Here is a 25,990-nt window from a genome sequence, read left to right as displayed (position 1 = left end):
TGTACAATGAATTATTTTAAAATTAAGTGATTCTTGTTATGCAAGTCATCTGGCCCTTCAGATCCCACAAACAACTTTGAGATGATTGACAAATACATCCATTTTTGATGGCGGCAACAATTACTGGAGAAATGTTCACCAGGACAAACAGAAGACCTTCAACGTCCATATTGACAGAGGCAGGGAATGACTACCACACCAATAGTTAAGCACAAGTTTTGTGAAACTTAGAAGCATTTTTAATTAAAGAGAGATTCCCATTTTCTTGATCACCTTTTATTCAGAAGCTATCCTTACTAACTCAATGTACTGTGCCTGTTGCAATCTAGTTTTTTTTCTTACATGGGATGTGGGCATCCCTCATTGCCCTTGATAACAGAGCAGCTTCCTAAGCCATTTCAGAGGGCAATTAAGAGTCAACCACATTGCTGTGGGTCTGGAGTCACATGTAGGCCAAACCAGGTAAGGATGGCAGATTTCCTTTCCTAAGGTCAAAGTGCGGGCTTTGGTGTACGTCGGGCTTCAGTGAGGAGGGTGAGTATTGACCAGGTAAGACAGTTTTTTTTTTATTCCCAATTTCTGTCTTTTTCTTTCTTTAAAGCCAGAAGTAACACGAGGGATGGAAATGGCAGTCAGTGGGGTAGTATGCTCCTCCTGTGAAATGTGGGAGATCAGGGAGAAGTCAAATGCCCCTGACGACTACGTTTGCAGGAAGTGTGTCCAGCTGCAGCGCCTTTCAGATCACATGGATCAGTTGGAGCAGCAGTTGGTCCACTGGTGGAGCATACATGAGTCAGAAAGCATCATAGATAGGAGTTTCAGGGAGGTGGTCACACCGCAGGTTCAGCCAGATAGATGGGTGACCGCCAGGAGGGGCAGGCAGGTAGTGCAGGAGTCTCCTGTGGCTATTCCCCTCAATAACAAGTATGCTGTTTCGGATACTGTTGGGGGGGATGGCTTCTCAGGGGAAAGCAGCAGCAGCAGCGTCAATGGTTGTACAGCAGAGAAGGTCAAAGTGTAGGCGAGCAGTAGTGATAGGGGACTCTACAGTCAGGGGCACAGATAGGTGTTTCTGTAGCCATGAGTGAGAATCCAGGATGGTGTGTTGTCGCCCTGGTGCCAAGGTCAAGGATGTCTGAGTGGGCACAGAGCATTCTGAAAGGAGAGAGTGAGCAGCCACAGGTCGTGGTCCATATTGGTACTAACGACAAAGGCAGGAAGAGATGAGGTCCTGCAAAGTGAATATAGGAAGCTAAGCAGGTTAAAAAGCAGGACCTCTAGGGTTGTAATCTCAGGATTACTCCCTGTGCCACATGCTAGTGAGGGTAGGAATAGGAGGATAAGGCAAATTAATGCTTGGCTGAAAAGCTGGTGTAGGCTGGAGGGCTTCAGCAACTTGGACCATTGGGATCTCTTCTGGTGCAGAAGTGACCAGTACAAGAGGGACGGGTTGCACCTGAACTGGAAGGGGACCAATATCCTTGCGGGGAGGTTTGCTCGTACTCCTCGGGAGGGTTTAAACTAGTCTGGCAGGGGGGGTGGGACCCAAAGTAGTAGTCTCTCCACTGAGATAGTTGAGGCAAATGTAGAGGTTAAAGTCCAGTAGGCAGGCCGGGCAGGGGCAGGACAGGGAGTGTGGAAGGTCTGGTAGGCTAAATTGCATTTACTTTAATGCAGGAAGCCTTACAGGTAAGGCAGATGAGCTCAGAGCATGGATCGGTACATGGGATTGTGATATTACAGCTATTACGGAAACGTGGGATGGGCAGGACTGGCAGCTCAATGTTCTGGGGGTACCAATGCTTCTGGAGTGACAGAGGTAGAGGTAGGAGAGGAGAGGGAATTGCACTATTGATTAGGGAGGACATCACGGCAGTACTTAGATAGGATATCCCGGTGGGGAACATCCAGTGAGGCCATATGGGTAGAACTTAGAAATAAGAAAGGGGTGATCACTTTGATGGGATTATGCTATAAGCCCCCCAATAGTCAGAGGGAATTGGAGGAGCATATATGTAGGGAAATCACAGATAGGTGCAGGAATTATAGGGTTGTAAGAGTAGGTGATTTTAACTTCCCTAATATTGACTGGGACTGCCTTAGTGCTAAGGGATCAGATGGGGAAGAATTTGTTGTGTGTGTCCAGGATAGTTTTCTGAAGCAGTATGTGGATGGCCGTACTAGAGAAGGGTCTACACTCGACCTCCTCTTAGGAAATGAGGCTGGGCAGGTGGTTCATGTGTCAGTGGGGGAGCACTTTGGGACCAGTGACCATAACTCTATTAGCTTCAAGATAGTTATGGAAAAGGATAGGACTGGTCCTCAAGTTGAAGTCCTAAATTGGGAGAAGGCTAATTTCGATGGCATCAGACAGGAACTCTCAAAAGTTGATTGGGAGAGGCTGTTTACAGGTAAAGGGACATCTGGCAAGTGGGAGGCTTTTAAAAGTGAGATAGGAAGAGTTCAGGGCCTGCATGTTCCCGTTAGATTGAAGGGCAAGGCTGGCAAGTTTAGGGAACCTTGGTTGACGAGGGATATTGAGGGTCTTGTCAGGACAAAGCAGGCATGTGTCAGGTATAGGCAGCTGGAATCAAGCAAGTCCCTCGAGGAATATAAGGGAATATAAGAAGGAAATTAGGAGGGGAAAAAGGGGCCATGAGATTTCCCTGGCAGATAAGATAAAGAGAATCCTAAAAGATTCTATAAGTATATTAGGAGTAAAAAAGGTAGCTAGGGAGAGAGTAGGTCCCCTTAAGGATCAGTGTGGTAATCTATGTGTGGAGCCACAGGAAATGGGCAAGGTCTTAAATGAATACTTCTCGTCTGTATTTACCGTGGAGGTGGTCATGGAAGCTAGTCAGTTCAAGGGAGGGAACAGCGATATCCTAGAGCACATCAACATTACAAAAGGTGGTGGTGTTGTAAGTTTTGAAGCGCATTAAGGTTGATAAATCCCCAGGGGCTGACCAGGTGTATCCTAGGATGCTATGGGAGGTAAAGGAGGAGATTGTTGGGGTCCTGGCAGAGATTTTTGAATCATCATTAACCATGGGCGAAGTACCGGAAGATAGCTAATGTTGTGCCTTTATTTAAGAAGGGCAGCAGGGATAAGCCAAGGAACTACTGGCAGGTGAGTCTTACATCAGTGGTGGGAAAGTTATTGGAAGGGATTCGGAGAGACAGGATTTATATGCATTTGGTAAGGCAAGGTCTGATTAGGGACAGTCAGCACAGCTTTGTGTGTGGGAAATCATGTCTCACGAATTTGATTTGAGTTTTTTTGAGGTGGTGACCAAGAGGATTGACGAGGGCAGGGCGGTGGACGTCGTCTACATGGACTTTAGCAAGGCCTTTGACAAGGTCCTGCATGGTAGGCTGGTCCAGAAGGTTCGAACACATGGGATCCAGGGTGAGCTAGCCAACTGGATACAAAATTGGCTTGGTGATAGGAGGCAGAGGGTGGTAGTGGAGGGTTGTTTTTCAGATTGGAGGCCGGCAACCAGTGGTGTGCCGCAGGGATCAGTGCTGGGCCCTCTGTTGTTTGCATTATATATTAATGACTCGGATGAGAATATAGGGGGGGGGGATGATTAGTAAGTTTGCAGATGACACCAAAATTGGTTATATAGTGGACAGCAAAGAAGGTTGTCTAAGGTTAGAACAGGATATAGATCAACTGGGAAAGTGGGCAAGGGATTGGCAAATGGAATTTAACGCAGACAAGTGCGAAGTGATGCATTTTGGGAAGTTAAATCAGGGCAGGACATATATAGTGAATGGCAGGGCCCTGGGGAGTGTTGTTGAGCAGAGAAACCTTGGGGTGCAAGTACACAGTTGCCTGAAAGTGGCAACACAAGTAGACAGGGTGGTGAAGAAGGCGTATGGCATGCTTGCCTTCATCGGCCGAGGCGCTGAGTACAAGAGCTGGGACGTCATGTTACAGTTGTACATAACGTTGGTTAGGCCGCATTTGGAGTACTGTGTGCAGTTCTGGTTGATGTGATTAAGCTAGAGAGGGTGCAGAAAAGATTCACAAGGATGTTGCCTGGTTTGGAGGGCTTGAGTTATAAAGAGAGATTGGATAGGCTGGGTCCGTTTTCCCTGGAGTGAAGGAGACTGAGAGGGGACATGATAGAGGTGCATAAAATTATGAGAGGCATAGATAGGGTAGATAACTAGAGTCTGTTTCCCATGGTAGGGGTGACTAAAACTAGAGGGCATAGATTTAAGGTGAGACGGAGGAGGTTTAAAGGGGATCAAAAGGGTCAATTTTTCACAAAGAATAGTGGGTATCTGGAATGAGCTGCCAGAGGTGGTGGTGGAGGCAGGAACAGTAGCAACATTTAAGAGGCATCTGGACAGGTACTTGAATGAGCAAGGCATAGAGGGATATGGAATTAATGCAGGCAGGTGGAATTGGTATAGATAGGCATTATGGTCAGCATGAACGCGGTGGGCCGAAGGGCCTGTTTCTATGCTGTACGACTAATGACTCTATGACCCTCTAAAAGGACATGAGTGAACCAGGTGGGTTTTTACAACAATTTTGGCACCATTACTGAGACTAGCTTTCAATTCCAGATTTTTTTTATTAATTACTTGAATTTTTTAATTAGTTGAATTTAAATTCCACCAGCTGCTGTGGTGGGATTTGAACCCATATCCCCAGAGCATTAGCCTGGACTTTTGAATTACTGGTTCAGTGACATTACCACTACACCACCACTTCCCGCACAAAATGGGATGACCTGGACCTATGTATTAATTATTTTGAAATGGTTACTGGCCCTGGAGCAGTAGTGCATACATTTCTTCAGCAAGTTCTCTGTTTTCAGAAACCAAGTGAGACAAATGCAAAAGGTTGTAAAAGCTAGTCATTGCATTTCACTACTCTGGTTCTTAGACACTGCATCACTCAAGATTCTTTCCTCTTGCCATATACCTTTTTCCCCTCATCCTTCCCCCATAAAGTTTAGTTGTTCAAGAATGAAGTTTCAATCATACCAAATTATTACAGGAATAAAAACAAGCCATTTATACATTATGCTATGTTAGCATTTTGTATATTTTGTTCCCGTCATACTGCAACTTCAATCAGGTAGTTATTTCAGGTACACCGTCCGTGGAAATGCAAATGACCTTTTGGCACATCTTAGTCAACTTGAAGAAAAAGCATTTGCAAATATGCAGGTCCTTTCAGGAACTCGACACCCCAAAGCACTTTCGAGACAGTGAGTACTTGAGAAGCGTAATCACGGTCGCAACATATGAAAGGATGGACTTAGCCACAAGTTTTAATAAACTTAGTAGCTGGAAAGCCCATCTAAGAATTTGGGGTGGGTGCAAAGGTGAGAGAATCTTCACAATGAACAGATGCAGAATAAAGTGGACACCATTTACAAGGTCACCAATCTTTTTCTGATGAGCAAGGTGCATATAACATTATGTACCTTTTTACCTCTGTGGCAAGTTAAGTTCAGGCTTGCAATACAGCAAGAATGTTTAAATGACATGAATGAAGAGTGTTTTTGTTAAATGGTTTATAAATAGTTCAGTGGGAATCTCACACTGTAGGTGCATATTAACATGCAGGCCAGATTTTGCACCCTGGAATTTTTGTACTTTTTGTGCCAAGGTGGTGGTTAGAACAGGGGATTGGGGGGGAGGGGGCGGGGAAAGAGTAGGTAGAAAAAGAGAATGAAGCAGTTAGCACAGAAGACCTTAAAAAGGTTGAAATTAATGATTGGAACAAAACTCGCTTAAAATCAAGTCCTCCAAATACCAATTAAATGTCAATTTCTGCTCTCTGTACTCATCTGAGCATAAAAGAACAATCCTCAACACCCCTCCCCCCAATCTCTGGTTGAGATTCATGCAGGGACCAACTTAGAGGCAGTACAGTTGAAACTGTCAGGGAAACTCACTGCTTGAATGAAGGAATCTTCTGTGTGGCAGGTTCAAAAGGGGAGGGAAGGAAGGAAGGAACTGAAAGAATCAGAGGTAAAAGAGCTGCAGTATGCAATGTCAATTAGGGGCACAGAAAATTCTCCAGGAAAAAAAATTAAGTTATTAAGTAGGGCAAATTCAAGCCATCACCATAAGCACCACCCAAAAACCTAAATGGAGGCAGAAATGTTTTGAACACCATGAATGTAAAGCCACAGAATGGCTGCGATGGTGCCCCACTAAGAGGTTTCAGTAAAACAGGCAGCTCCGCCCTGGTCAGCACAGAAACCGAGATGTTGAATCTGTGACTGAATATAAAGGCGACGTGCATACATTTTGGCAGAACCACAAACCACCAACTCAACCATAGTCACTCAAGCTTTAACAAGCAATGAATTTTCTGTTCAGGAAAAAAAAAGACACTCGTAAAGAACTTAGTGAGACAGCTCATCAACAATTTGCATTTATATAGCACCTTCAAAAGAATAAAACATTCCATGGCCCTCCACAGAAGCATTATAAAGCAAAATTTGCCACCAAGCACATTAGAAAACATATGGGCAGATGATCAAAAATTTGGTCAGAGGTAGGTTTTAAGTAGTGTCCTAAAGGAGGGAAGCAAGCTAGAAGGGTTTGGGGGGATAATTCCAGAGGGCACAGCCATCAATGGTGGAGCAATTAAAATCGGGGTGCTCAAGAGGCCAGATTATAGAGATGCCGATATCTTGGAAGGTGGAGAAGATGAGAGACAGGAAGGGGCAAGGCCATAGAAGGACTTGAACACAAGGATTTTAAAATCAAGGAGTTGCTACAGAGTTGTACGACAGTGGGGGGGGGGGGGGGGATTAGCAGAGCATGGTGTGGTCAACCTTGTCAAAGGCTGCAGACAGGTCAAGAAGGATGAGAAGGGATATCTTACCTTGTGACCATCACATAGGATGTCATCTGTAATTTTAAGAGTCATTTTGGTACTGTGGCAAGGGGTAGAAACCCGATTAGAGGGATTCAAACATGGAGTTCTAAGAAAGGTGCACCAATTTGGGAGGTCAATGCTTTAAGGGGAAAAGGAGGGACAAAAGTGCTCATGGTCAGATATTTAACATTCTGGTCCAAATTTCATTTGGGAAGATTACTAAATTGTTAACTCCCATGTTTACAGACAGAAGAGATGACCTCCTGCTGCAAACTCATCAACAATTCAATTGCTATAGCTCCTGTTAGAGATCACATTTATTCACAAATAAATACAGCAAATTCAGAGCTCTGCCAAAGTTCCAGACATATAAATAAGCTATTAAGCAGCCAAAAGTACACAGATTCCAACAATTCAATTGTTGACCACCACCCAGTATCAAAATCAAATTGAAGTGATACAAGCATTTTAATCCCATTTCTTTAGCATTTCAAAAATTTTTGAAAATCACAGCAACTGTAAATATTCTTTTAGAAATCCAAATGTTTATGGCTTCCTGCTTTTACAAAGCAAAATGCTGTTCAGCAACATCAGTGCTGCTACAAGGCTTAGGATAAATTGCACAACATCCTCATTTAGTATGTACACCAGCAAGCTGTTTTTTTGGATATTTTCCTCCCAATGCTTCATGCCGTTTTTTAACCAGGAAAGAATTTTAATGCCACTCAATAACTTGCTGCTGAGACACAGGACTGGCCAGCCCTACAAACCTTCTGACAATAATGATGTAGTTGTAGGGAGTGGTGAAGAATGTTGAGAGAGAGATCAGGAATACACGAATCAGAAATAATGTCTATCCTTTAATTTGTTCATGTATTGTAGGCATTTCTGGCAATTTATTGCCCATCCACAATTTCCCTTGAGAAGGCACTGGTGAGCTGCCTAGTGGAACCGCTGCAGTCCATATGGTGTAGGCACACTCAAGGGCTGTTAGAGAAGCAGTTCCCAACAGAGGGAATGACCCACCAATAAAGGAACAGCAATATAATTTAGACCAGTTCTGACTTGGAGGGGAACTTGCAGGTGATGGTGTTCGTACACACCTGCTGCCCTTGGTCTTCTGGCTGGTAGAGGTCGTGGGTTTGGAAGGTGCTGTTGAAGGAGCCTTGGTGAGTTGCTGCAGTACATCTTGTAGATGGTACACACTATTGCCACTGTGTGCCTGCGGTGGAGGAAGTGAATGTTTAAGGTAGTGGATAAGATGCCAATCAAATGGGTTGCTTTGTCCTGGATGGTGTTGAGCTTGAGTGTTGTTGAAGCTTCACTCATCCAGGCAAGTTGGAGTATCAGTTTATTTACATGTCTGGAACTTCAGCAGAGCTCTTTATTTACTTCTATTTATTTGTGAAGAAATGTGATCTCTAACAGGAGCCAAAGCAATTGAATTGTTGATGAGTTTGCAGCAGCAGGTCATCTTTTGTGTCCGCAAAAGACGAGCTGCATTCATCCAGGCAAGTGGAGAGCACCCCACCACACTCCTGACTGGTGCCTTGTAAGTGGTGGGAAGTCTTTGGGGAGTCAGGAAGTGAGTTACTTCCCTCAGAATTCCTAGCCTCTAACTTGTTCTGGTCACCACAGTATTTATGTAGCTGGCCCAGTTAATTTTCTTGCCAAAGGTGACCCCCAGGATGTTGATGGTAGAGATTCAGTGATGGTAAAGCTGTTGAATGTCAAGGGGTGGTGGTCAGATTCTCACTTGTTGGTAATAGTCATTGCCTGGCACTCGTGTGGCACAAACGTTATTTGTCACTTACCAGCCCAAGCCTGAATATTGTCCAGGTCTTGTTACATGTGGGCACAGACTGCTCCATTATCTAAGGACGTGGTTATGATGCTAAATTTTACTGTTTAGATAGACTGCGAGAAGCAAAGCAGATCTAGCAATAAAGGCAGCTAATTTGTAAACTGCATTTGGGACAGTTTTCTGGAACAATAAATTTTTAGAGTTGACAAGAAGACAGGTCATTCTAGATTTGATGAGTAAGAAACAAAAATTAGTGAACAATTGGACAGTAAGGGAACACATCACAAGTAGTGACTATCATATGAAATGTCTAACGTCACTCAGTGGTAACATTCTCAGCCCTTCAGCAGAAGGTTGTAGGTTCAAGTTTCACTCGAGACCAACACACAAAATCTAGACTAAATACAGACTCCAGTGCAGTACTGATAGGGGGCTACAGTGTCAGAGGTGCTGTCTTTCGAATGGAACTTTAAACCTGCCCCCTGAAGTGGACTTCAAAATAACCCATGGCACTATTTCAAAGAACGGGTGTTCTCCCCAGTGTCCGAGGCAATATTTATCCCATATCATTAAAAATCATGTCATTATCACATTGCTGTTTGTGGAACCTTGCTGTGCATAAATTGGCTGCCACATTTCCTAAATTACAACAGTGACTACACTTCAAAAGTACTTCATTGTATGTTAATCGTTTTGGGATACCCAGAGGTTGTGAAAAGAACATACTAACAGGAGTAGACCATTCAGCCTCTTGAGCCTGTTCCACCATTCAATTAGAGCATGGTTGATCTGTATCTTAACTCCATCTAACTGCCTTAATTCCATAATTCTGAATACCCTTGCTGAAAAAAAAAATCAGTGTTTTGAAATTTCCAAACTGACCCCCAGCCTCAACAGCCTTTTGGGGATAGAGTTCCAGATTTCCACTATCCTTTGCATGAAGAAGTGCTTTCTGACAAAATTCTCACTCTAATGTTAAGGTTATGCCTCTGTGTCTTGGACTCTTCCACCAGAGGAACTAGTGCCCCCCTACCTACACTATCAAATCCTTTAATTATCTGAAACACTTCTATTCAATCACCCTGTAAAGCCACTATATAAAAGTTTTTTTTTAATTAGTGAATTTGATATTGGGTTTGAGAGGGAGAAGTGTCACAAATAAAGGTTTTAAATTCAAGCAAGGCAAACTTCGAAGTTATGAGAAATAAATTGATCACAGTAAACAGGGCGAAGCTGTCAACGGGAAAAATTTATAGTATTTGATATAATACAAAACCAGAATTTAAAAAAACATAACTTTTGCAGTTAAACAAACATGGTCAACAAACAAGGCAAAAGACAGCATCAAGCTAAAAGAAAAGCCTTTGACAAATGAGAGAAAAAAAAAATGAAATCAAGCAGACTGGATAAGCTATAAAGAGCAACCAACAATGGGAGAGAAAGCAGAAAGTACAAAAAGGGTATATTAAAAAAACTTGCATCTCATGGAAGGACAAAATTTAAGCCCTCTCAAAAGGCAAATCTCCCAAGTATGCCAGCACTCACCAGGCAGAAGCGACTTCGCTGGCCCAGGTATGTTCACAAGATGGAAGACGGATGCATTCCAAGGATGTGCTGTATGGAGAGCTAGCCGGAGCCAGAAGACCAGTCAGATGCCCAAAGCTCTGCTTCACGGATGCTTGCAAGTGTGAATTAAAGGTCTTAAGTATTGATTTTCACATGAGGGACACTAGCCAATAACAGAATGGAAATGGTGTGTGCCACCATGACAATCAGTGGCTACAACACCCCGACAGCAGGTGCCACTGCTGAAAACAGCACCCCACGACGACACCTGATGATCACCTTGTGTAGCATTTGTGGCAGAACCTGCCTCTCACAGATTGGTCTCTTCAGCCATAAGCAAAAGTGCACCATGTGAAAACTAACTATCCAATCACCAATGGATTTGTTGCATGCACATCATCACGTGTAGATTCTAACAAAAAAATTTGCAAATCGATATCAAACCTGATAGTAAAAGTTCTCAAATAATAGAGTGGTAAGGGGGAACATGGGCCCATAAAAGGCAAACATAGATGAGACCATAAAAGGACAATAAGAAACTGCAGACTTGTTAAATGAATAATTTGCATTTATCACAGTAGAGGAAAAGAACAAAATACCCAGTACAAGTTAACACAAAAATAAGTTAAGGGGAGGAACATATTGCACTTAAAATGAGTAAATAAAAGGCTAATGGAAAAAATAATGGGACTTGAGATAGTATTAAAATAAACAGGTGAGGAAATAGCAGATACACAAGTCATAATTTTCCAAGTCACTAGATTAGAGAACTGTGCCTTCGAAATTGAAAATTGCAAATGTCATTCTATTTAAGAGTAAGGAGAAATGAGAAAACTAGAGAGCCCTCAGTTTAACCTCAGTTGTAGAAAGGTTAATGGGATCCGCAATCAGGAGAGAGTAGCTGAGTAATTTGTCAAGTCTGGGCTGCTCAAAGGGATGAAACATTGAAACAAGGACAGTTTGTGTCTGACTAATCGAGTCGAATGTTTGAGAAACTCACGAAGATGGTGGATGGGAGAGGATCGAAGAACACTGTCTATATGGACTTCCAGAAGTCCATACTGTCCTTCATAAAAAATGAGCAAAAATAAAAGAGCATCGAATTGGAGGTAATCTCGTGATGCAAGTTGAATTAATACTCATTGGGAAATAAGAGATAGAGTACATTCCTTTTATCCTTGCTCTAACCGGCACGTAACAATTAGTGTTAGAAGTTAGAACATTACAGCGCAATACAGGCCCTTCGGCCCTCGATGTTGCGCCGACCTGTGAAACCATCTGACCTACACTATTCCATTTTCATCCATATGTCTATCCAATGACCACTTAAATGCCCTTAAAGTTGGCGAGTCTACTACTGTTGCAGGAAGGGCGTTCCACGCCCCTATTACTCTGAGTAAAGAAACTACCTCTAACATCTGTCCTATATCTATCACCCCTCAACTTAAAGCTATGTCCCCTCGTGTTTGCCATCACCATCCGAGGGAAAAGACTCTCACTATCCACCCTATCTAACCCTCTGATTATCTTATATGTCTATTAAGTCACCTCTCCTCCTCCTTCTCTCCAACGAAAACAACCTCAAGTCCCTCAGCCTTTCCTCGTAAGACCTTCCCTCCATACCAGGCAACATCCTAGTAAATCTCCTCTGCATCCTTTCCAAAGCTTCCACATCCTTCCTATAATGCGGTGACCAGAACTGCACGCAATACTCCAGGTGCGGTCTCACCAGAGTTTTGTACAGCTGCAGCATGACCTCGTGGCTCCGAAACTCGATCCCCCTACTAATAAAAGCTAACACACCATATGTCTTCTTAACAGGTAGCAACCTTCAGGGATTTATGTACCTGGACACCAAGATCTCTCTGTTCATCTACACTACCAAGAATCTTCCCATTAGCCCAGTACTCTGCATTCCTGTTACTCCTTCCAAAGTGAATCAACTCGCAATTTTCCGCATTAAACTCCATTTGCCATCTCAGCCCAGCTCTGCAGCCTATCTATGTCCCTCTGTACCCTACAACATCCTTCGGCACTATCCACAACTCCACCGACCTTAGTGTCATCCGCAAATTTACTAACCCACCCTTCTACACCCTCTTCCAGGTCATTTATAAAAAATGACAAACAGCAGTGGCCCCAAAACAGATCCTTGCGGTACACCACTAGTAACTAAACTCCAGGATGAACATTTGCCATCAACCACCACCCTCTGTCTTCTTTCAGCTAGCCAATTTCTGATCCAAAGCTCTAAATCACCTTCAACCCCATACTTCCATATTTTCTGCAATAGCCTACCGTGGGGAACCTTATCAAACGCCTTACTGAAATCCATATACACCACATCCACTGCTTTACCCTCATCCACCTGTTTGGTCACCTTCTCGAAAAACTCAATAAGGTTGGTGAGGCACGACCTACCAGTCACAAAACCGTGCCGACTATCGCTAATGAACTTATTCTTCTCTAGATGATTATAAATCCTGTCTCTTATAATCTTTTCCAACATTTTACCCACAACCGAAGTAAGGTTCACAGGTCTATAATTACCAGGGCTGTCTCTACTCCCCTTCTTGAACAAGGGGACAACATTTGCTATCCTCCAGTCTCCCGCCATTATTCCTGTCGACAATGACGACATAAAGATCAAGGACAAAGGCTCTGCAATCTCCTCCCTTGCTTCCCAGAGAATCCTAGGATAAATCCCATCTGGCCCAGGGGATTTATCTATTTTCACACTTTCCAAAATTGATAACACCTCCTCCTCGTGAACCTCAATCCCATCTAGCCTAGTAGCCTGAATCTCAGTATTCTCGACAACATTTTCTTTGCTGTAAATACTGACGCAAAATATTCATTTAACGCTTCCCCTATCTCCTCTGATTCCACACACAACTTCCCACTACTATCCTTGATTGGCCCTAATCTAACACTAGTCATTCTTTATTCCTGATATACCTATAGAAAGCCTTAGGGTTTTCCCTGATCCTATCCGCCAATGGCTTCTCGTGTCCTCTCCTTGCTCTTCTTAGCTCTCCCTTTAGATCCTGCCTGGCTAGCTTGTAACTCTCAAGCGCCCTAACTGAGCCTTCACGTCTCATCCTAACATAAGCCTTCTTCTTCCTCTTGACAAGCGCTTCAACTTCTTTAGCAAACCACGGCTCCCTCGCTCGACAACTTCCTCCCTGCCTCACAGGTTCATACTCATCAAGGACACGCAGTAGCTGCTCCTTGAATAAGCTCCACATTTCGATTGTTCCCATCCCCATCCTATGCATCCTAAATCTTGCCTAATCGCATCATAATTTCCTTTCCCCCAGCTATAATTTTTGCCCTGCGGTATATACCTGTCCCTGCCCATCGCTAAGGTAAACCTAACCGAATTGTGATCACTATCACCAAAGTGCTCACCTACATCTAAATCTAACACCTGGCCGGGTTCATTACCCAGTACCAAATCCAATGTGGCATCACCCCTGGTTGGTCTGTCTACATACTGTGTCAGAAAACCCTCCTGCACACACTGGACAAAAACTGACCCATCTAAAGTACTCGAACTATAGTATTTCCAGTCGATATTTGGAAAGTTAAAGTCCCCCATAACAACTACCCTGTTACTCTCGCCCCTGTCGAGAATCATCTTCGCTATCCTTTCCTCTACATCTCTGGAACTATTCGGAGGTCTATAAAAGACTCCCAACAGGGTGACCTCACCTCTCCTGTTTCTAACCTCGGCCCATACTACCTCAGTAGACGAGTCCTCAAACGTCCTTTCTGTCGCTGTAATACTCTCCTTGATTAACAATGCCACACCCCCCCCTCTTTTACCATCTTCTCTGTTCTTACTGAAACATTTAAATCCCGGAACCTGCAACAACCATTCCTGCCCCTGCTCTACCCATGTCTCCGAAATGGCCACTACATCGAGATCCCAGGTACCAACCCATGCTGCAAGCTCACCCACCTTATTCCGGATGCTCCTGGCGTTGAAGTAGACTCTAAGTAGTAGTTCTCTAAGGATCTGTACTGACGCCTCAGCTTTTCACCATATACATCAATAATTTGGATAAAGGAATAGAGAGTTGCATGTTTAAGAAACATTTAAGGGGATATTTCAGAATACACACAATAGATACATTTCAATGAGAAAGAAAAATTCCAAGGGTGGGACCACCCCGCCCTCCTTGGTTAACTAAAACAGTTAAAGATAGTATCAAACTTAAAGAAAAAGCATATAATTGCGCAAAGATAGGTGGCAGGTCAGAAGATTGGACAGAATATAAAAAACAGCAAAGAATGACTATAAGATTGATAAGTAAGGTAAAATTAGAGTACAAGAGAAAGCTAGCTAGAAATATAAAGACAGATAGTAAGAGTTTCTATAGATATTTTAAAAAGAAAGGAGTTAACAAAGTGAAGGTTGGTCCTATAGAAAGTGAGTCTGGAGAATTAATAATGGATAATGAGATGGCAGATGAACTGAACAGATATTTTTCATTGGTCTTCACTATTGAGGATACAAGTAACATCCCCTAAATCAGGAAATGGAAGAACTCAAGAAAATTATAATCACCAGGGAAATGGGACTTAACAAATTGTTGGAGCTGCGGGCTGACAAGTCCCCAGGACCTGATGGACTTAATTCTAGGGTGTTAAAAGAAGTGGCTAGTGTGATAATTGATGCGTTAGTTTTAATTTTCCAAAATTCCCTAGATTCGGGGAAGGTTCCGTTAGACTGGAAAATAGCAAATGTAACTCCTTTATTTAAAAAGGGAGGGAGACAAAAGCAGGAAACTACAGGCCAGTTAGTTTAACGTCTAGTTAAAATGTTAGAAGCTATTATGAAAGATGTTATAGCAGGGCATTTAGAAATATTCAAGGTAATTAGGCAGAGTCAACATGTGCTGTGGATAAAGGGGAACCAGTGGATGTATTGTACTTAGATTTCCAGAAGGCATTTGATAACTTATCACATCAAAAGGTTACTGCAGAAAATAAAAGCTCATGGTGTTGGGGGTAACATATTGGCATGGATAGAAGATTGGTTAGCTGACAGGAAAGAGAGTAGACATAAATGGGTTATTTTCTAGTTGGCAAGATGTAACAAGTGGTGTGGCACTGGGATCAGTGCTGGGGCCTCAACTTTTTATAATTTAAATAACTTAGATGAAGGGACCAAAGGTATGGTTGCTAAATTTGCTGATGACACAAAGATAGGTAGGAAAGTAACTTGTGAAGAGGACATAAGGAGACTACAAAGGGATATAGATAGGTTAAGTGAGTGGGCAAAGACCTGGCAAATGGAGTATAATGTGGGAAAATGTGAAATTGTCCACTTTGGCAGGAAGAATAAAAAAGCATATTATCTAAATGGTGAGAGATTGCATAGCTGCGAGATGCAGAGGGATCTGGGTGTCCTAATGCATGAATCGCAAAAGGTTAGTATGCAGGTACAGCACATAATTAGGAAAGCTAATGGAATGTTATCATTTATCGCGAGGGGAATTGAATACAAAAATAGAGAGATTATGCTTCAGCTATACAGGGCATTGGTGAGACCACATCTGGAGTACTGTGTACAGTACTGGTCTCCTTATTTAAGGAAGGATGTAAATGCTTTGGAGACAGTACAGAGAAGGTTTACATGACTAATACGTGGAATAGGCAGGTTGTCTTACGATGAAAGATTGGACAGGCTAGGTTGCATCTGCTGTAATTTAGAAGAGTAAGAGGTGACTTGATTGAAACATAGAAGATCCTGAGGGGTCTTGACAGGGTGGATGTGGAAAGGATGTTTCCCCTTGTGGGAGAATCTAGAACTAGAGGTCACTATTTAAAAATAAGGGGGCGGTCATTTAAGACAGATGAGGGGAATTTTTTTCTCACAGGGTCGTGAGTCTTTGGAAATCTTCCTCAAAAGGTGATGGAAGCAAAGTCTTTAAATATTTTTAAGGCAGAGATAGACAGATTCTTGATAAGCAAGGGGGTGGAAGGTTATTGGGGGTAGGTGAAAATGTGGAGTAATCAGTTCAGCCATGAACTTATTGAATGGCAGAGCAGGCTCGACGGGCCGAGTGGACATTACTTGAGTGGACAAAACAGTGGCAGATGGAGTTCAATATGACAGTGTGAGGTCATTCACTTTGGGTCAAAGAAAGACAAATCAGAAGATTTGTGTAATTGTGAAATGAGGAGCTGTGGAGGAAGAAAGTGATTTGGGTTTCCAGGTGACAATCACTAAAAATAAGTGTACAGGTACAAAAAGTAATCAAAAAGGCTCATGGAATGTTGGACTTTGTCTCAAGGAAGCTGGAATACAAAAGGGAGAAAGTTATGCTCTTGTTGTATACAGTCTTCCTCAGACCCCAGCTGTACTACTGTATTCAGTTTTGGGAATCACACCTCAGGAAAGCAGGAATCAGCATGGATTAACCAAAATAATACAGGGCTTGAAGGGTTAAAGTAGGAGGATAAGTCACAAAAAAGGAACACAGCTAAGTTTCTAAGACAGTTAAGGGATGACCATTGAGGTCTTCAAAAATAATGGGATTTAATAGTGATAAAGAAGCTATCTTGTCTAGTGGGGAATCCAAAATAAAGGGGCATACATATTTAAATTAGACCTTAGCCATTTAGGAATTAATTTAACAAGTAATGGGTATTGGAAATCAGGAACTTTCTACCCCAAAAGACAGTTGATGCTGGGTCAACTGAAATTTTTAAGACTGTGATCGATAGTTTTTTTTGAAAAAATCTAATAAGGGCATCAAGGGATATAGATCAACAGCGGGTAAATGGAGCTGAGGTACAGATCAACCATGATTTTACTAAAAGGCAGAACAAGCTAGAGGCACTGAATGGTCCTACTTCTGTTCCTATATTTCCAAGAAAAAAATTACCCATTATGTTTTTGGGAGAGGTGGAGGAAGCAGAAAAATTAAGGATGCAAACCCATAAGGCATCCACGAGTTCAGACAAAAGGTCATCTACCTGAAACGTAGACTCTGTTTCTCTCTCCACAAATGCTGCCAGACCTGAGTATGTCCAGCATTTTCTCTTCTTACTGCAGAGCAATACCATGGCTGAAGATTTTAGGAGCCAAGACAAAATAAACAAAGGAATGGTTAGGTGCAGCCAGCTCAGGTTTTAAAAGCCCAGACATTACTTCTGTGTTCCCTGCCCCCTGTAAACAAGTGATGAGTTAAACAGTTCCAAGCCAACATGGGAGCATATAAACATCACTTCAGAGAAAGTAATTGCAAGGATCTGTGGCACTGTAAGGGAAGGATTTGAACAAAACCCTTAAAGGCCATTAACTTTCATTTTCAAATAACTCTAGAAAGAAAAAGTTCCAATAATAAGGATCAACTTGAACTCAAGCTGCTTTTCCATTGGTTTAGGGGTGCACTAGAATTGTTGGATCAAGTGGTGCCAACAGCTGGCAGCACTAATGCTCCAAAAACCATTTACGAAGTGTAGTTTCTGAATGATTTAAAAACAATGATTCAAAAATATATCAACTGATGTTTTCAATTCCCCATTCTATATCCTATTAACTCCAATGACTCAGCATGGCAAACAGCTCCCAAAGCACAAGCAATGCTATTCTTAAATCTACCATCATGATGCTCACACAATAGAAACATAGAAAATTTACAGCGCAGAAGGAGGCCATTCAGCCTGTCACATCTGTGCCAGCCAAAAAAAAGGGTCATCCAGCCTAAAGGCCTGCTCGGGTCTGCAAAATGAAACCTGACCCAAGCCCAACAGAACCACATCCGAACCGAGCCCGACCCGGCCAGAGTCCTTTCATTTTATCCCCGCGCCCAACCCGACCGCCGGAATATAGTCCACTTTATTGAAGAGGTCGTGCTCTACCTTGGATGGAATCGCTCACTGCAGACTAGTGCAGAGTGTTTCCCGCCTTGACGTCCTGGCTATCAGTGTCAGACCTGGCCCGAGCGCCAGACCTGGAAGAGCGACCCAACCCCGACACGTTGTCAGGTCCCGTCGGGTTCAGGTTGGGTAGCCATGTGCTAATCCAGCCTCGTCCATAGCCCTGCAGGTTACAGCACCTCAAGTGCACACCCAGTTTTTTTTTATTCATTCATGGGATGTGGGCGTCGCTGGCCAGGCCAACATTTATTGCCCATTCCCAATTGCCCTTGAGAAGGTGGTGGTGAGCTGCCTTCTTGAACCGCTGCAGTCCATGTGGGGTAGGTACACCCACAATGCTGTTAGGGAGCTCCAGGATTTTGACCCCGCGACAGTGAAGGAACGGCGATATAGTTTCAAGTCAGAATGGTGTGAGACTTGGAGGGGAACTTGCAGGTGGTGGTGTTCCCATGTATTTGCTGCCCTTGTCCTTCTAGTTGGTAGAGGTCACGGGTTTGGAAGGTGCTGACTAAGGAGCCTTGGTGCATTGCTGCAGTGCATCTTGTATATGGTATACACTGCTGCCACTGTGTGCCGGTGGTGGAGGGAGTGAATGTTTGTAGATGGGGTGCCAATCAAGCGTGCTGCTTTGTCCTGGATGGTGTCGAGCTTCTTGAGTGTTGTTGGAGCTGCACCCATCCAGGCAGGTGGAGAGTATTCCATCACACTCCTGACTTGTGCCTTGTAGATGGTGGACAGGCTTTGAGGAGTCAGGAGGTGAATTACTCGCCTCAGAATTCCTAGCCTCTGACCTGTTCTTGTAGCCATGGTATTTATATGGCTAAACCAGTTCAGTTTCTGGTCAATGGTAGCCCCTAGGATGTTGATAGTGGGGGATTCAGCGATGGTAATACTGTTGAATGTCATGGGGAGATGGTTAGATTCTCTCTTGTTGGAGATGGTCATTGCCTGGCAGTTGTGAGGCATGAATGTTACTTGCCACTTATCAGCCCAAGCCTGGATATTGTCCAGGTCTTGCTGCATTTCTACACGGACTGCTTCAGTATCTGAGGAGTCACGAATGGTGCTGAATATTATGCAATCAGCGAACATCCCCACTTCTGACCTTATGATTGAAGGAAGGTCATTGATGAAGCAGCTGAAGATGGTTGGGCCTAGGACACTACCCTGAGGAACTCCTGTAGTGATGGCCTGGAGCTCAGATGATTGACCTCCAACAACCACAACCATCTTCCTTTGTGCTAGGTATGACACTTAGTTTTGTAAGTGGGATGAGGGTTTTTGTCCCAGCCATCCTTTCAGACAGTGCGTTCCAGATCCATACCACCTCAACTCCCCTCTAATCCTTCTATCAATTACTTTAACTTTATGCCCCCGATTACTGACCTCTCTGCCAAGGGAAATAGGTCCTTCCTATCCACTCAATCCAGACCCCTCAATTTTATACACCTCAATTAAATCTCCTCTCAGCTTCTGTTCCAAAGAAAACCCCAGCCAGTCCAATCTTCCCTCATAACTAAAATTCTCCAGTCCTGGCAACGCCTTCGTAAATCTCTTCTGTACCCTCTCGCATGCAATCACATCCTTCCTGAAATGTGATGGCCAGAACCGTATGCAGCACTCTAATAAATAATCCAGGCTCACCGCTTCTGCTGTAGCTCGTCCTACCAGGAGATCTGCTGTCATAGTACGTCACGCTCGTCTATCTTGTGCCATCCTCACAAACCCACTGTAGCTCATCTGCAACCACTCTGTGACCAACATCCAAAGATGCCTAGGTCGACCACTGTTTCTGCTGCACTCCACTTTGCCATCTAGAAGCAATGTCTGTAGCTTTTCAAATCTGATCAAATGGCTGAAATACTGACATTTTCCTTTCTGGATCTAACTTTTAAGACTTTTTACTCCTGCAATTTCAAGCACCTCTTCATTTATCTTATGGTCTGTATAAGGAATTTTAAGCATAGTCTTACTAACCACATTTCAAAGGCCTCTATTTTCTTCCACAGCTCTTTACTTATTGTCCAGGTTTCTGAGGCATACAGAAAGTGGATAGAATGTGGCATCTTGATTTTTTTTTTAACCTTGTTAAAGCTTAAGCTTTCTTGTTGATCTATCCTTCATTTTCACAAAATTACTTCTGGCTATCCCTATTTTTCTTCTGACTTCAGCATCACATCTACTACGTTCTGTTAACATTTGTCCTAAATAGACAAATTTATCTTGTTTTAGTGTGACAGAATCCACTTCAATCTTCACTCTGGTTTCTTCTAACGTATTCCTTCTAACTACCATTATTTGTGTCTTTTTGGTGTTCAGACTCAATCCATATTCTAAAGATACGATATTTTGTAGGGCCTCTCCTACCTCTGCAAGTAACACTGCATTTGTCGGTGTACCACAAGTTATGTCCTTAGCTCCACTTTTTACACCTGGAAGTATATTTAATTTTCTGAATATTTGTTCTGTGTACAGATTGAATAATTTTGTTGACAGTACACAGCCTGGTCAACTCCTCTCTTCACTTGAAACCTATCTGTCCATCTTCTAGCCTGATGCTCCCCATTTGGTCCCAATATAGGCTCTGGATAATTCTCATCCTTACTGTTAATGTCACATCCCAGGCTCAACAAACTAATTTCCCAATGAAATTACTTTGCTTTCAGCCAGTGTCTCCTCCCCGCATGGCTTAAATCCATCAAATTACATGCAGAAACACACTACTCCATAGCATATTTGGTAATACTCTCACCTCCAGGTGACATGATCGTGGGTTGGAGATCACACTCTTATGTTCTGAGTAACTATTATCTGCTTTGCACCCTTCCAGATCGAGAATAGGAAAGACAGAGCACCACATCCTCCTCAGGAGTTTTCCACACTAATTGTCCTTCCTCCTCTCAAGAGGAGGGCTACGTCCTCAAGTATTCTTTCACAGGTAGCCTCCAAAAACTAGCTCAACTGGCCATGGTTAAGATAGACGTAGTTTCAGCCAAGCCCAATCCTATCACAGCCAAGTGATCCAGTCCTCACCTCAAATTTACACCAACACTTCACAGCAGATGTTGCTAAATAATGATATGGGGTGAGTACCTGAGAGGCATTCACTGCATGGATACAAAGGAGAAGTATAGCAACCCAACTGTCACTGTTGCGATCTATCAACAGAGTGACTGAACAGAGGACCTTCCTGGTTTCCCTATTTCAATGCCATTCTATATAGCCACTAGCCGTTGCAGGAGTCTAGAATTATGCTACTAATAAAAATTAGTTACCCTATTTTTCAACTCACTACTTGAAGCTTTATCCTGCAACATATGCAGAAATTTTACATCTGCATGCATTTCCTGTCAACATTTTCCATTATAAATGGAAACTGCTTCTAAGTTTGTTGCACCTGACTACACACACTCTAATGGAGGTGCTGCAACACCAGTGAAAACATGGACTGTGGCATCTGTCGCAAGCATTGAAGATGAACAGGCTTAAGGTGTGGATTAGAGGATTTTGGATACAGCAGGGATGGACGAGGCTTGAGGTGATATAGTAACATAGAAAAATAGGAGCAGGAGTAGGCCTGCACCAGCATTCAACATGATCACAGCTGATCATCCAAACTCAGTACCCTGTTCCCGCTTTCTCCCCGTATCCCTTGATCCCTTTAGCCCCAAGAGCTAGATCCAACTCTTTCTTGAATATGTTTAATGATTTGGCCTCAACTGCTTCCTGTGGTAGAGAATTCCACAGGTTCACCACTCTCTGGGTGAAGAACTCCCTCCTCATCTTAGTCGTAAATGGCTTACCCCTCATCCTTAGACTGTAAGCCCTGGTCCTGGACTCCCCCACCATTGGGAACATCCTTCCTGCATCTAGTCTGTCCAGTCCTCTTAGAATTTTGTAGGTTTCTATGAGATCCCCTCTCATTCTTCTAAACTCTAGCAAATATAAGCCTAATCGACCCAATCTCTCTTCATAAGTCAGTCCTGCCATCCCAGGAATCAGTCTGGTGAACCTTCGCTGCACTGCCTCTTTAGCAAGAACATCCTTCCTCAGATAAGGAGATCAAAACTGCACACAATACTCCAGATGTGGTCTCATCAAGGCCTTGTATAATTGCAGCAAGACATCTTTGCTCCTGTACTCGAATCCTCTGGCTATGAAGACCAACATACCATTTGCCTTCTTAACTGCCTGCTGCACCTGCATGCTTACTTTCAGCGAATGGTGCACAAGCATACCCAGGTCTTGCTGCACCTCCCTCTTTCCCAATCTATCACCTTTCAGATAATAATCCGCCTTTCTGTTTTTGCCACCGAAGTGGATAACCTCACATTTATCCACATTATACTGCATATGTCTTTGCCCACTCACTCAATCTGTCCAAATCACACTGGAGCTTCTCTGCATCCTCCTCACAGCTCACACTCCTACCCAGCTTTGTGTCATCTGCAAACTTAGATGCATTACATTTAATTCCCTCATCTATATCATTAATATATATTGTGAATAGCTGGGGTCCTAGCACCGATCCCTGCTCTACCCCACTAGTCACTGCCTGCCACTCGGTCAAAGACCCATTTATTCCTACTCTTTGTTTCCTGTCTGCCAACCAGTTCTCTATCCATGTCAATACCTTACTCCCTATCCCATGTGCTTTAATTTTGCACACTAATCTCTTGTGGCACCTTATCGAAAGCCTTCTGAAAGTCCAAATACACGACATCCACTGGTTCTCCCTTATCTATTCTACTAGTTACATCCTGAAAAAATTCCAGTAGATTTGTCAAGCATGATTTGCCTTGCATAAATCCATGTTGACTTTGTCCAATCCTATCACTGCTTGTTTTCCCAAGTGCTCTGCTATTACATCTTTTATTACGGACGCTAGAATTTTCCCCAATACTGAGTTCCGATGAAGGGTCACTGACCCGAAACGTTAACTCTGCTTCTCTTTCCACAGATGCTGCCAGACCTGCTGAGTGGTTCCAGTATTTCTTGTTTTTATCCCCAATACTGATGTCAGGTTAACCGGTCTATAATTCCCTGTTTTCTCTCTAACCTCCTTTTTTAAAATAGTGGGGTTACATTAGCTACCCTCCAATCCATTGGAACTGTTCCAGAGTATATAGAATTTTTAAAAACGACCAGCAATGCATCTACTATTTCTACGGCCACTTCCTTAAGTACTCTGGGATGTAGATCGTCATTATATTATAATATAATTGGGGATTTGGGAGCTGCGGATGGAAGGTGGCTATGTGGGGGTGGGGGCCGGTGGAGAGGAAGTAGGATGGATACAGACAATTTTTGGAAGCAGAAGAAAGCAGTTCTGAGAACTGATCAGATGCAGGGACAGAAGCTGAGTGCAGGGTCAACATCATGCTGAAATTCAGTCACAATCATTACAAACCTTGAAGGCAGGCAAGCAACCTGCCCCTGGGGATCCATCCTGAGCAGATGGAAGAGCAGAAGAACATTACAGTACGACAGACTGTCTGATTCCTGCACCCCAGCCCTCCTCCAAATCCATGGGCAATATCATACCTTTCAGTTAGCAATCCCTCCTGATTACAAAGCAATGATCAAGAAATCACTATGGAAAAAATTACACATATTACAATACACAGTGGGCTGGTCCAACCCACCAGCAGCAACTATCACTAATACCTTATTTTAAATTCACCCACTGATTAAAATTACCCTATCTACTGATGATTTTTTTAGCATCAGCAATTGATAAGTTCATACATTAATTCATTACTATATTCTTTAAAAAAGCTACAAACACACTGCAGCAGAGAGGTTATTCTTGGCCTAATTGATTTCTATATTAAATCTCCATTCTTCAAAAATATAACTTTAAAAGACAAAAATCAAGCATAAATCTTTATGTAAATCAGTACAAGCAAATGCCAATTGAAAACTACAAATGATCTATAATTTCAGAATGGAACGGAGCCTCTTGTGAATGGAGGATGGTTCCTGTCTGCCTGCATAAACATTCATTAGTCCAATTTGTTTTGGGGTTGGGGGGGGGGGCAGGGTAAGAAAGGAAGAGTTACAAAAATGACGAAAAACAGTGGCCCAGAGGCAAGCGAACAGAAACAAAAATATCCAAGTATATTTTTTTTTAAATTAAATTTCCTCCCATCCTTATATTGAAGGTTTCAATTCATTCAGGGCACAGTCCTCTGGCTGCTAACAAGGTCATTCTTGAAGCGTGAGGCCAGTCAGTCAACTCCAGCAACCTATTCATTCACAATGGTCATCACATCCAAGCCATGGACCTCTCCTCACCCACTGTCTGCACACACCCATGTTTCACTGGATAGCAAACAGCAGTGGAAATGCTATCTGAATTTCCCATCACCTCACCAAAATCCATAGGACACTTGCTGTCGTGGCTAAGGATAGCAAACTGACTAGAGGTCACCAATCAAACTTGGGCCTACTTGGATATATTACTTTAGTTTGCGACTTCAATACTGGTAGTTAGAGGATTTTCCATTTTCTTATGCCAAGAGGATGTGCTCAAAATCATGACGGGTTTTGATACAGTAAATTGTTATTCGTTATTTCCACTGTCAGTCAGTTGGTAACTAGAGGGCATAAATTGATCAGCACCAAGAAATATTCCGACTGAGGTTGGGTGGGGGTCGGGAGAGGTAAATATCACAAAATATTACACTTCATTAAATCCTACTAGCAACACTGCCTTAAAATACAGGATAGGTAAGCAAATTAGAAACACCTTAATAAATGAAGCATAACTCAATTTATATCATCTTAACCCTTTGACCTCTTAATGCCCTGCAATGCATTCTAAAGTATCCTTCTCTCCACAATACTTTGCTGAATCATGTGAACACAAACAGTGCCCCTCGCCCCACCCATAAGACTTCACTTTGACATAATAAACCAAAATTCGACCTTCTCGGTGCACACTATGAACATGTACTAAATGCAATGGATACCGAACATGTCAAGACATATACCATATATACTGAAAAGGGGGAGGAGGGGGGTTCAGATAGAGTTTGTAGACTTGAAGTCACTGCTTAAATACAGTGTGCACCATGCTCATTAAAAGCAGCTTGCTCGACATCCGTGACTGTACTATGTTTAATGTCAGAATATACGTGCTCTTTAGATGGTGGAGAAAAAGAAAAAAGCTCACCCATTTTTTTTTAACCAAAACAATATTTTTCCATTTTGCAGCATGTAATCTCTCTAGAATTTTAGAAGACAGTCCAGTAAATTGCCTAAGAACCTCACATCCAAGATAATCAATGACACATTATTCAGATGCAATTACATTTTCATTACTCCTATATCGATTGGGTTTTTAAAAATTCCTTCTTAATGCTGGATTGCCCTGAAGCAGCAAATCCTACATTCTATAAACTGCTTTTTTTAAAACCATTTTACACACGCTATTACAGATGATTATAATCGTATTACAAACATTTCCAGAAATACATTTTCTAATCAAAACTGCAAGACAAACGCAAACGTCCAAAACGGATAAACCTCTCAAGTTTCCTTACAGAATGCTACCAAATGTTAAAACTCATTCTTGCAAAAGTAATGCGCCCTTCATTTCTTTATTTTTTAAATAAAAAAATAAAGAAAACAATTGAAATTATTTCTTCGACATGTTTTGACACATGACTCGCCTAACCACAAAATACGTTAAGACGTCCGCTAAATTTTGTTCCTTGGCTGTTCTAAAGTTCATGTCACAAACAAAAAAAAAAGCAAAATGTTCCTGAAATATTTCCAACAAAATAAATGTAGGGAGGCCAAAAACAACACCAAAAAAAAAGGGAGCAAGCTTGGGAATACAAATTAAGGCTTCAATGAGA

General features: G+C 42.7%; 1 protein-coding gene across 1 annotated transcript in view; it reads right to left on the bottom strand.

Moving 5' to 3' along the window:
- The window catches only part of arhgap35a (Rho GTPase activating protein 35a), a 139,760-nt gene that overhangs the window by 113,105 nt on the left and 665 nt on the right, over window positions 1-25,990 (bottom strand). The gene's annotated exons all lie outside the window — the stretch shown is intronic.

Source organism: Heterodontus francisci, chromosome 40 (assembly GCF_036365525.1).
Source record: "Heterodontus francisci isolate sHetFra1 chromosome 40, sHetFra1.hap1, whole genome shotgun sequence".
Classification (NCBI taxonomy): Eukaryota; Metazoa; Chordata; class Chondrichthyes; order Heterodontiformes; family Heterodontidae; genus Heterodontus; species Heterodontus francisci.
This window is presented reverse-complemented; position numbering and strand designations above follow the sequence as displayed.